The sequence below is a fragment of the Lutra lutra genome, chromosome 13 (genome assembly GCF_902655055.1).
Source record: "Lutra lutra chromosome 13, mLutLut1.2, whole genome shotgun sequence".
Lineage (NCBI taxonomy): Eukaryota > Metazoa > Chordata > Mammalia > Carnivora > Mustelidae > Lutra > Lutra lutra.
In genome coordinates, this window is record NC_062290.1 from 86,968,835 (window position 1) to 86,981,868 (window position 13,034).

The 13,034-nt window shown below is 52.3% G+C and overlaps 1 protein-coding gene across 1 annotated transcript in view; it reads left to right on the forward strand.

The window, feature by feature from the left end:
* The window catches only part of MVB12B (multivesicular body subunit 12B), a 183,529-nt gene that overhangs the window by 149,428 nt on the left and 21,067 nt on the right, over positions 1–13,034 (forward strand). The gene's annotated exons all lie outside the window — the stretch shown is intronic.

Consider the following 13,034-nt stretch of genomic DNA (forward strand, 5'->3'; position numbering starts at 1 on the left):
CTCATCCTTCATACGGTGGGAAGGCAGTGGACTTGGAAGGTCTCCCTTTCTGCACCAGCTGTGCCATTTACCAGCTTTGTGGCCCCAACAAGTCCCTTCCCTTCTGTGCTTCAGGTCCCTCTGGCAGGGGGTAGGGCAGCGCCTCACAGGGCCATTCGGAGATTTAAATGGGACTGTGTGCGAACGCCCTGACATGCTGTCCTTGCCCCCAGAGAGTAGTGGCCAGTCAGTCCTGGCTTTGGACATACAGAAACCTGGGACACCATCTCTCCCTGCCCTCTGGTTCCAGGACAGGGAGGCATCTGACCAGAAGCTGCTATTACCCTTCGAGATTGTTGCTTTTCCAAAGGTTTTGTGAGTAGAATCCAGATGAGGGCTGGAGAAGTCAGCTAGAAACCAGCTGTTACCTACAGTGCGTTTGGAAATTGCATCCTCTGCGATGGACCTCAGATCACAGGTCCATATTTAATACAGTGATTCTGAAATTAAAGAATGTCCAGTGGGGGGGATTTTAGATCTCACCTAGCCCAGCACTGCTCTAGCCTAGTCGCACCTGGGAATCAGCTGGAGCCTTGAAAAGCTATCGACTCCCAGGGCCATGGCTCATACCAAGTAAATCAGAAGTTCCTAGAGGAGGAACGGCAGGCGGTTTTTGAAAGTCACAGGTCAGGGACGCCTGGGTGGCTCTGTCAGTTAAACATCTGACTCCTGATTTCGGCTCAGGTCATGACCTCAGTGTCCTGGGATAGAGCCCCACATTGGCTTGCACACTCAGCAGGAGGTCTGCTTGAGAGTCTCTCTTCCCCTCATCCGCTCCCCCTGCTGCGCATGCTCACTCTAAAATAAATAAATCTTTAAAAAAAAAAAAAAAGCCACAGATCAGCACCAGCTTGGTCATCTAGCCCAGCCACTCACTCTCATCTGAGGACACCGAGCTGCAGGGCCAGCTGTCTTCTCTGTCACTGTGTCAGCTGTTAGTGTATCCTTCTATGTGCATCCTATCCGGAAGTCTGTGATATTGGCATGACCCAGCTGGGATCACCTGCTTACGGTGCTGCTTGCTAAGTTTCCTTACCATAAAGTTACTGTTTTTCCTCTTGTAATTAACATGTCATCAGTGGGAAATACTTTGGGACTATGTGCATACTTCATTCCTAATCAGATTATCCATTGATTTCTATAACTCCTTCATTCCTTCGATGTGAGTTGGCATTTTATTGTAAGGATGAGTTCCCTTTATCCCTTGTTTGTGCACATTGGTGTGGACTGAAGGGTTCTAATTCATTATTGTCCTTATTTATTTGGACACTCAAATGGTTCCATATTAGCCAGGAGGAGCCCCTTTGAGTTGGCTCCTGGGTCCTTCTGCTGAGTTCCTGTGATTCTTTGAGGACATCTTGCTTTCTGGTACAACAAGATGTCGTAGGCTTGCTCCTTCCCTGCCTCCCCCTCCGTCAGCCATTTCTCTGAAGATCCCCTGTGTCTCTCAGAGGAGAACACCAGAACCCAAAACTCTGGGCACTAGGTGTGCTCGCGGCTTCTGGGCTGTCAGCAGGTAGAAATAGATGTCCGTGTGTGTGTGTGTGTGTGTGTGTGTGTGTGTGTGTGTACCCGTGCATGCATATAAAACCATATGCATATAAACACATACCTCTGTGTGTCGATGTATGTATGTCTGCTTATTAAAACCACACCTTCTGGGGCACCTGGGTGGCTCAGTGGGTTAAGCCTCTGCCTTTGGCTCAGGTCATGATCCCAGGGTCCTGGGATTGAGCCCCGCATTGGGCTCTTTGCTCAGCGGGGAGCCTGCTTCCCTTTCTCTCTCTCTGCCTGCCTCTCTGCCTGCTTGTGATCTCTGTCAAATAAATAAATAAAATCTTAAAAAAAAACATTCCACACCTCTGGTTGTGATCCAGTATCACGGAGCACATTTGAATTTTTCTCCCGTTGTTTGGCGGGCTACTTTTCTGTGGCACTTGCATCGATGTTGCGTTGCTCAGAACCCTGTGCTGGCCCTGCCCTCTTCTCACCACATGCTCTTCCCAGAACTTCTCATCTTCTCTTGTGCCCCAGTCACCGGCAGGCTGGATGCCCCAGATCCTCCCCTGGTCGCCTTACTTCTGTATTTCCGTCCGGGCGGTCCTTACCAACCAATCTTGAATCTTGCTTACCATGTCCCAACCATGTTGACTGTGTCTCCTCTGAGATGTTTCACAAGCCCCTCAAACCCAGCACGGCCAAAAGAGACCCTGCCAGCTTACCCCACACGTCTTCCAGGTCCCCAGGCGCCCGTTCTCCTGAAGGTTAAGCCAGAAATCTCCTCCCCCTGGAAAGTTGTGAAACTCCCGCAGCCAGTTGCCAAGTCCCGTGATTCTGCATCAGAATTCCCCTCGATCGGTCCCCTCTTCTCCATTCTTTCCATCACAGTCCTAGACACTGCTACCAGCATCCCTCACCTAATTTACTGCCAGAACCTCCCCCCTGGTGGTCCTGCCCCCACACCCCCACCTCACTCCCTCTAATCCATGCTTCTCTCTAGAGCCAGGAAGCCATTCCTGAAATATAAATGTCTCTCCAGCTCAAAAACCCATCAGCGGCTCCCCAGGGACCTCATGGTGACCTGTAGGCCTCTTAAACAGGCAGTCAGGGCTCCTGACCAGCTGGTCATCGGTCATCTCTCCACTCGTACTTCTGCTCAGCCATTCAAAGGACCAAGATACATCTATAGCTCCCGACAGGGGAACTCTCTGACAGTTACTGAAAAAAAGCAAATCGTAGAACAGTTATGCTACAATACTATTTTTATGAAAAGCAAAGACACATACAAAACAAAATTCTGTATTCTGTGTATGCAAACAATAGCAACAGCTGGGAGAACCCGAGAACTGTGCGTAGATCACATCCAGGGCTAGCCCCAAGGAGGCTCCGGGATCAGGGCTCTGCGTTGAAGGGCACTTTAACTTAGCTGTCTTATTGGAATCGTTTGTTTAGGAAATGTATTCCTTTATTGAGGGGGTAAAAAATACAACTTAAAAATATACAGGTCTTCCTCGTCTCACGGTGGGGTTACATCCCAATAAACCCATCATCGGTTGAAAATGCATTTACTACCCCTACCCTACCCAGCATCACAGCTCAGCCCAGTTTACTTTTAGACATGCTCAGAACCACTTACAGTTGGGCAAAATCATCTAACAAAAGCCTATTTTGTGCTAAAGTGTTGAATATCTCTTGTAGTCTTTTGAATACTGTACCGAAAGTGAAAAACAGGACGGCTGTACAGGGATAGAATGACCGTCCGTGTATGTGCTCTTGACCCTCGTGGTCCCCTGGCTGTCTGGGAGCTGTCGCCACCCTGCACCGTGAGAAAGGATGGAACCGCTTGCCGCTAGCTCAGGGAAGGGTCAACACTCAGAACCTGAAGTATGGCTTCCACTGAAGGCGTATCACTTCTGCACCATTGAAAACTCGTAAGTGGGACTGTCCTGAGTTGGAACAGCCTGTGTGTGAGATGGTCCTGAGAAGATGAAGAAGGGGCTGTGAGGGGAGGCGCACCTGCCTGCCCACGCGGCCGGGCCCCCCCCGGCAGGCAGTGATATTAGCCACTCGGACCCGTCACAGCTAGAGGCCAGACCTGTCCTAGGTCAAGGCTTGGCCTCCATCCACTACTGGCTGTGGATGAAGCCGCTTGTTCAGACCACGCCTGTGTTCTGGAGGAGTGCGGTCGCTCCTAAGAGCAGCAAACCTCCATTGGCCCTCAGGCTGCCTCTCTGCTTCTCGTCCAGCTTTGAGAGAGCCCCTGTTGTTGTCTGCGGCTCGCTTAGGGGTCTCTGTGTGTGCTGCCCTGTGGGACGGCAGGCCTGGACCCGCAGGATTTCCCCACAATGCCCCACGATCGAGGCGCCTTTTCACTCACGTGGAAAAGTGGCGCTTGGTTAGATTTTATCTTTATCTTGAGGAAAATGCAACAGGTCTCGGCCCCAGGTGACCAATATTCATGACGTTTTAGAAAGCGTTTCTGCAGCAGCGGGGGAATGTTTTTGTTCATGTACCCAGAGTTTCTCGTGGCTGCAGAGCGTGGCCCTGCCCCTCTGCCCTCTGCCCTCCCAGCTCCCATGGCTCAGACACCAGCCACCAGGCCACCGACGGGCAGCTGTGGAAGGAGGACGGGCAAGTGCGGAGCCCTCGGTTTCCTCCCAGGATACTGGGAACGTGGAGACATGAACTGGGCCACACAGCTGAAGTGACACTTCCTGGCACGTGTTCTGTGTGGGGGACGGAGAGCCTCCTCACTTCATAGAGCCTCAGAGAACATTCATTTGTGGGCTGAAGCCTCTTTATCTTGAAGAGTGCGGTCTTTCCGACTGACCTGACAAGTGAACCTCCTGGCACCAAGGGCAGTTTTCTTCACTTACTTTGCTTCGGGGGCTCTTGTCCAGGGGACGTTAAGCAGGCTTGGGCCCAGCGTGGGTCTTGCTCCTACAGTTGAGCTTGACCTGTGATCCAGAGGTGGCAGGTGCCAGGGAGAGCCATGGTCAGGGGCACCCCCGGAGGGAGTCCTGGGCAGGCGTTGCTTCCACACCTCCAGAAGCCTCTGCATGGGGACTGCAAGCCCACGGGTTACAGAATTCAATGTGGCTGCACTTCCATTTCAATGACTAGAATCAGGTCAAAAGCCAAAAAGGTCTACTTCCTTGGAAGGACATTCTCCCCATCTCGTGATGATGGTGAGAATGAGCAGGTAGTTCCCGGGGGCTTTATGGTTTATCTCCTTTAAATGTCACAGCAGCCCAGGTAGGATTATTCCTTCCTTCTACAGTGGAGGAAGGGGAAGCACAGAGATTCAACATTTGTCCTAGGTCTGAGGTGGACCCGGCCTGAATCACGCCTCTGAGAAGCAGGCCCCCTTGGTTGGCATCTGCGAGTCGCCGGAAACCACCATGTGCTGTGTGCCCGCTGTGGGCCAGTCCACGCTCGGATCTCTGTCCTCTGCAGGCTCAGGCCCTCGGCCATGCTGTCAAGTGCCCGTGGTTCTCCTCTGACAGGTGCAAGTCTGACTCAGGCTGAGGGACCTGCCTGAAGCCCCATGGCCAGCAAGTGGCAGAGCCCGGCTCAGGGCTCCCTCGGGTCTGACTCTGGTGCCCACTCCCTCCTCCCCATGGTGCCATCGGCCTCAGGACATCACTGTGGCTGATAAGTCAGTTCTTTTGACTCTTGAATAACTGGCAAAACACATCACTTGGGGGATCTAGAAGGAAGCCATTGGCCTAGTGTGGACTCAGTGGGAATGTCACAGAGCAGACCGTCTTGGAGCCATCTACACATATCTTCCTAGGAACATCCCCGAAGTGAAACCAGCAAGAAAGCAAAACAGGCGTGGTGTTTCGGTGTGCAAATGAGTTTCGAGAACCGGCCTTGAGATCTTGAGGTGTTGGCGTCTTTCCCGTCACAGATTGTAAAGGAAAGAAGAGGAGAAAGAGGCAGGTTGCTGGTTATTTACAAGCGAGTAGCCAGGGTTAAAGGCCTCCCCCCCACCATTCCGGCTGCATTTGACTGTATTCTGCAAATGTCTACCTGCCGATAAAGCCACATCGTTCACCGCCATCTGTACGAGTCCTTCTGAGATGCTGGGACCCCGGTTCACGGTACACCGCCTCACGGCTATAAGCAGGGACAGTTGAGATGCTGGTAATGCGGTCTTTTTCTCTTAATATTGCTTTTTTTGTTTGTTTTGCCACATGACTTTAAGACTTGTTATCAGACATGTTGAAATTAACACCCGTGTTGATTAGAGCATTTCCTCGTCGAGATGTCGGTGAGGGATGGGGTGGGCAGCTCTGAGCGACTGTGGGGCCCCCCAAGGCAGCAGGTGGGCCTGGGTCCGGAGCCCTCAGGAATTATCAGGATGAGTCCGAGTCGAGCCTGGGGAAATCCGAAAGTGTGTGTTTTGGGGGGAGAATCAAGGGATGGCTCTGAGGGGCTGCCTTGGCAAGGACAGTTACAGTTCCCACAAGAAGGAAAGACACGGGAGCTAGCAGGCTGTCCGTGCAAGCAGGAGTCCAGCTCCCGCCCACACAAATCCAGCACCGCAAACTGGGCTCCTTCCCCAGGAACAGCAAAGTCAGGTAATCGGGTCAGTTGGGGAAAAAAAAGAAATCCTCCCTCCGCCTTCTCCTCTTTTAAAAATCCAGGGTGGTGGTACTACAGCAGCAGATTAGAGCTTTATTTGTTTTAAACCTTGCAGATTCTGTAAGCACTCGCCATCCTCTTGACTCGTAGTGCCGATTGTAAAAAGAACAGTTGAATGAGCTCATTGTTTCCTGGTTTTTTTCTTTAATGTATTTTACAAACACTCCGGTGACAGGCCTGACACGCTGATTTCTATGTACTCGTACTTCAGTTTGGGATTACAGCATTAATAACAGAGCTCCATGCATCATGCCATTTTTAAGCATGATCGTTATGATAAAGGGCATATACTTAATTACAGGCCTGCTTAATTACAGCTCTGTTGAAGCTCGTTTGTTTAGGAGAATGCTAATTGCACCACGGAGCCCACGGCCCATCCTTGCTCTCATCTGCTGTACGCCGCTCTGTGCCGGGGATCAGTGTTTTGTTAAAACTGCCACCAAAAACAAAATTTAAAAAAAAAAAAAAAAAAAAAGGAGCAGAAGAAGAAAACAGTGTCCTGGTGCTTAAAGGAAGGCTGCCTGGACGTGGCATTAGGTCCAAGCAGACACTACCATCTGTGACCCGGGGGGGCCTCCCCTCTTGTGTGACTGTGGTCCCTGTCACCCTCATGCTGCCTTCTGAGAGCTGTGTCTTCTCCCCATTTCACAGACAGGGTAGCTGAGGCTCAGGGAGGTGGGGTGGCCGGCTGGGCCACATGCCCACGCCCACAGAGTTGGCGGGAAGGCCCAGGCTGTTGACCTCCCGGGCTGCTCTTCCATCACACCCCTGCAGTACCCCCGCCACCACCGGCCAGACTCTGCTTGAGTCCTGGCCCTGGCAAGCTACCCCACTGCTCTAAGCCTTGGCTTCCTTGAGGCTAACTTGCAAGCAATTGCCTTGAGGCTAACGTTACTCGGTGCACGTTCCAGGAAGGCTGACTTTGGTGCCAGCAAAGAAAGGACAGGCACCGTCTCTACCTCTGGGTTGTGACCTCAGATGGGTCAGGCAGTGGCCGTCTGGGATCCCCATGCGAACCCCAGGCTGACTGGGAGGGCAAGCTGGGAGATGAAAAACATTCTCTCCAAAAGCAAGGATGCTCGCTCACGGCTCTCCCTCCAGCTGCCCCCGCACATGTCCCTCTGAGTAGTCTCAGTGATAGACTGAAGGCTAGAGTGAGTGTCACAGTCTCTGAGCGTGGAAGAATAGTGAAGACAAAATAGTGGCTTCAGTGAGGGGAGAAAGAAAGGAAGGAAGGAAGCGTGGCTCCCCCATGAGAAGCCAGGATGGAGATGATTTATAAACATGCTTTCAGAACACATGAAAAATGTGTGCCATTGATTTTAAGAATTATGTTTGGCAAATCTCTAGATATTTTAAAATATGGAATGACTGCCCAGATAAAGAGAGTAGAAATGGATGTTATGGAATTAGAAGGGGATTCAGCAGTCCCATGAATCGGCTTTCCACCCAACAAACAAAATCTCCTCTGAGCTCCCCAGCACGTGGCCAGGACCTGCTCAGCCAGCTCTGCTTATCCTCCCTTTCGTGTCTCGTCCAGAGGAAGGGACCATCCCTCTAGCCCTCCCCCCGGGGCAGCGCTGAGAATATGTGCAGACCTCTGATTACGCTCCCCTTCGAGTCTTACCTGGACCGGATCTCGCTGCACTTCCCCCCGTGCTGGCACAGCTCTGGGTTCTAGGGTGCCAGGCAGGGGCTGATGGTGAACCAAAATGGACAGGATGATGCCTTCCTGGAGCATCAGGCCTGACGGCTTTCTCCCCTCTCCTTGTGTGGTCAGACTCTGGGTCCCCCACCATCCTGGGACTCCTTGCAGGCCACACGGGAAGACCCTCTGACAACTGGTCCCCACACTGAATTCACTCTCAAGGCCAGAGCAGACCAAGATGGTGGCTCCCTCACGTCGCACTGGGACTGTAGCGCGGTCACTTCCCATGGCACCTCTCCTGCGTCTCATTAGTTGAACCACACTACTGACTCATTTGACTGCAGGCAAGTCTGTTTTCATACCTTCTGCTGTTCCTCCACATGTCTTTCATTCCATCAAATACATATGGTTTTTAAGACCTCAAGCACAGGACTTACTAGCATTGACCTGTGGTAAGTCCCATCCTTAAACTTAGACCATGATCCCAATTTGGGGGGATCTTCATTGGATTTCTCTCAGTTATCCAGTGTATAGACTGTCCTCCCAGACTCCCCACTGGCCACATCTGAGATGGGCTATTTGTATCTCCATTGAACTAACTGATAACGCCCTGGTACCCTCCAGAGAGGTCGGTTGAGGTCAACATCTATCTAAGAATCAGCTTCTTGAGCATCTAGTCCAACCAGTTACGGATTCTCCTCCTGTTAACATTGTTTAGCCGTATTTATCCATCTTGTCCACATGGGTAATGTGAGAAGTTTTGTCAAATGTTTTGCTAAAATTCACATTCTTTCAGCCTGCCATAATCTTTGTTGTGCTAAATTTTTTTAAGTAAACGAAGTTTGGCCAGCAGACTATCTGTCTAGCAAATCTTTACCCACAGGATCCTATCAACTCACTTTCTTTTCATCCAAGACTATTAAAGTCTGTTTTCTAAGAGCATATGAGAAGGAACTGACTGTGCTTATCTTTCTATCATGAACTTTAAGATAAAGTGAAATTTATTCCAAAGTTCCCATCTCTTTCCCATCACCAGGCAGTTCCCCTTGGGGGTCAGGCTGGGTCCGAGTGGTCCTCCCCACCATCTCTTCTACCACCAAGCCCATCAGGAGGGCACCCTGAAGGCCACTGCTGCCTCTCCAACATAGTCTCGGGGGTGCCTCCTCCCTTTCTTCCCCAAAAGGGCTGCCTTTGGTGTGATCCCATAAGGATGTTGCTTCTGGTCTTCTGCCTTCAGCCCCCTCAAGAAGTTGGTCTATGAAGAAATTGCCTTTGAGCCTACCCAGCAGGGACCAGAAGGCGTGTCTTCACCAAACTCCTTCATTGTTCACGTGGGGGACTGGCCCTTGATCCCAACAAATCCCCACCATTCTCCAGGTCTGGGAGCGAGGATTTCACCAGAGGAATGAGGTGGTGGGGAAGGGGCCGTAGGTGAACAGGAGGCACCTCTGAATGAGACCGACTTCCCGCCACTCAGAAATTCTATGGGATGTGGCTGTGTCTTCTACTCCCTTCCTCTAGTCTGTTTTAGAAGCTAAGACGGGGCCTTTGGGAAATGCTGTGTGTGTGCGTGTATATGCATATGTACACACATACATACACATATATAATCTCAAAACATTTATATATTCTATAAACATGCATGCATTCTATAAACATGCATGATGTAAAGGTGTATTTTTATTATACACACACCACACACACACGCACACACACGCACACACACACACACACACAAAATTCTATTGTTAGTATCCAGATTTTACAAGTCCCTTTTTCTGGGTCTTTTTCTCCTCAATTTTTTTTTACAGCCCTCCAGGTCCCAAGGGTCAAGCCCCTCTCCCGTCATAGCCCACGAGGCTGAAATGCAAGCAGGCCACCATGGTACAGAAAGCCAGTCTTCTCTTTCTAGATCTTTCTTTCTCAAAGATTTGACCATCAGTTGGAAGGAGATAGGAACACACACTCCCAGGGGGACAGAGGGAAAGTACTGAGTGGCGGGGTGTTGCTCTGGAGCAGGGGACATGCTGTGGGACTGGGGAACGATGGTGCTTGCTCAACATTATGAACAGACCAGATGCCGCTGAAACATTCACTCTCAAATGAATTTTGTATTGTGCGAATTTTAGCTCAACAAAATGTACTAAATTGTTACTGATGTGCTAAAAAAAAATTTTTTTTAAGTATCAAAATACCCTTCCTCCCTGCTGAAATCTCCCCAGTTCCTAGAGGTAATGCCCAGACTCCTTCCAGAAACCCGTGGGTTTTGGCAACGGCTCACCGAAGCCTCAGGGGGTTAGGTGCATGCCCCAGGCTGAGCCCCCCTGCTCAGAGCTATTCTGGGGGAGCTACCACCATCCTGCCCCTGCTCCCCTGAGCCCCTCCAAACCCGGCCCTGGCCAGGGACATGGAATTGCAGCGGCGACTCACACAGGGACTGCCGGGAAGCCCACTGCCGGAGAGGAGATGTGGCCGGGGACCCAGTGGGAGGCGGGGGCGCCTCTGGGAAGCTCGCTGCAGGAGAGACACTCGGAGCGGACCTCAGGACAGTCAGGTGTCAACATAAGGAGTGTGAGGGGAAGGGCCTTCTGTGAAGGGGTTGCGGACCCTTATATGCCACTAAGGACCCCCCTTGGGAATCCTGCTGTGCGGGGCGCTGGTGTGGCTGCCAGCCTCGAACCGGATGGAGCCACCTCTCTGCCTCCCTCCTGCTCTCCGTGCTCCCCGGGCCTCTCATTTCCGGAGCGGGGGATGATCAGGCCGTGGAAAGTTACCCCACTTCCCCTTCAGGACATGAGTTCTCTAAACACACACAGATGGGGGCGGAGCACGGTCAGCAGTGACGGGGGTTCTTCACCTCTCTTCTCAGGAACCCGCAGACACTAATACGGTCTTTAAAACAGCAAACCTAGTGAGTGACTGATCAGGGGTGCGCGGGGCCGGGATGTGTGCAGATGTGCTCGCCGAACACCCCTCGCAGGCGTGAGATCAGCGGGTTTCCTGCGCACGGCCGTGGGGCGAGCGGCGGAGCTCAGCCGTGGGCCCCGCCATCTGTCTAGCTGGCAGAAAGAAGTGGGAAAGAGTGTGTGTGTGTGCAGAGGTGCGTACGGAGAGCGCCGTGGCCCTGGCAGGTGAGAGCCATGGGCTTGTGAGATTTATTTTTTTTTTTTGAGATTTTATTTATTTGACAGACAGAGATTACAAGTAGGCAGAGAGGCAGGCAGAGAGAGAGACAGAGAGAGGAGGAAGCAGGCTCCCTGCTAAGCAGAGAGCCTGATGAGGGACTTGATCCCAGGACCCTGAGATCATGACCTGAGCCGAAGGCAGAGGCTTAACCCACTGAGCCACCCAGGCGCCCCGGGTTGTGAGATTTAAAGGAGAGGCAGAGTAGGCTGTGGCTTCCAGCCCTGGACTTGGGACGGGCAGGAGCAGGCTGGCGTGTGACTGGTGAGCCGGGAGGTGCAGGGAGGAGCGGGTTTGGGGAGAAGGTGGTGGCAGGTCTGACTGGGCTCTTTGCGCACACGCCCACTTCCTGGCCTGGAGGTCTGATCAGAAGGAGCTGGTGGAAGGGACACCTGGAGATTTCGGGAGGACGTGGTAATGGCCATCAAAACCTGAAAGGTCCTGGTCTGGAAAAGGCAGATTTGTTCTCAAAAATTCCATTTATACCCAGTGGAAGGGCCAGAGGATTTGGCATCCCTGCTTGCTACCTGAGTGCCCTCAGCAGGCCCCAGTCTGTGAAATGATGGCAGATGCTGAGTGGCACCTGCCCGTGCATCTCTGTGGCACCAGGAGAGGGTCGGGTGGCAGGCGTCAGAGTGCCATGTGGGATAGGCCTTGGCCCACACCCGGAGTTGGGCAGATGGTGGCAATTGCTGCGAAGGGAGTGTGGCCTCTTCTTGGACCTTGGGTGGGACCCCGTCCTGTCCCTCTCTAGAAGGCATGTGGCCTTTCAAGGGTTGTCTGTTTAGGGATGGGTTTTCCCAGCCATGCATGAACAAGCACGCACGTGTACCCCAATGTCACTCGTATGTCTGCACGTGTGATGGGCTGAAAATTACCGTGGGCTTCCTCCCCACCTCCTATGGAGAAGTGTCACACTTCCTGGCCCTTAGCCAGCATTCCCCCAGGCAGTCCCAGTAGCTCGCAGGGGCCCAAGATGGGAAAAGGCCCCCCCAACTGTGGATGTCTATGCCCGGGCCCAGGCCCAGACCTTAGGCAGCAGCCTTCCAAAGAAAGGAGGCTTCCAGGGCAACAGCTGGGGCCAGCTGTGCTGTTTCCTTTTCTTCAGACTTACCAGAGGAGGCTTCATTTTTCCTTTCCTGGAACACATTATGATCATTGCTTAAAGTGAGCTACTGGGCTCAGCTTGCTGATTGGAGAGGATTAGTCCCAGACTTCTCCTTTTCTTATTTTTCTCCTGTCTTTCTTCTTTTTTTGCTTCTGCAACTCTTCTTTCTTAGGACTGGAAGAAATTGCCGCTTGTGTACCAGAGAAACCCCCATCTTAGATGTTGGGGGAAGCAGAGAACATGACTTCCCAGGGAACCCTCTCACCAGGCCTTCCCCGTGTCCTCCCAAAGCAGAATGGGCAGGAAGACCATCTCCCTGCGGGCCGTGGGAAGGGGACTGCTCCACTGACCCCGTGTTTTCATTTGCTAGGGACCCATTCCCGTCTTTCTCTGATGTCCCCATTCGAGCAGCCTGATGCCTTGAGGCCACTGTGAAGCCCAGGACTAGGAGATAGAGAGGGAACCATGCTGGCTGTATGTGGCCCCCCAACCTGCTCTGTGCCTGACGCTGCACACACCTCCAGCTCACACGTACCCCAGCTCGCACACACCTCCAGCTCGCACACACCCCTGCTCACACGCACCCCTGCTCACATGCATCTCCAGCTCACACACACCCCTGCTCACGGGCCCTGCCATCCTCCTTTAAAAAAAAAAAAAAAAAAATTCTGTTTATTTGAGAGAAAGAGCGCCAGAGATAGCAAGAGAGAGCAGGAGCAGGGAGGACTAGCAGGGAGCCCAACACAGGGCTCTATCCCGGGTCCCTGATACCGACTAAGCCACCCAGGCGCCCCCGCCATCTTCCTTCTAAACATAACGTAACCTTACTGAAAGATTCAAACCCAGTCTTTCTGACTCCAAAGTCACTCTCTCCTCCAACCTAGACCTTCCCTATGGGCCTGGCAG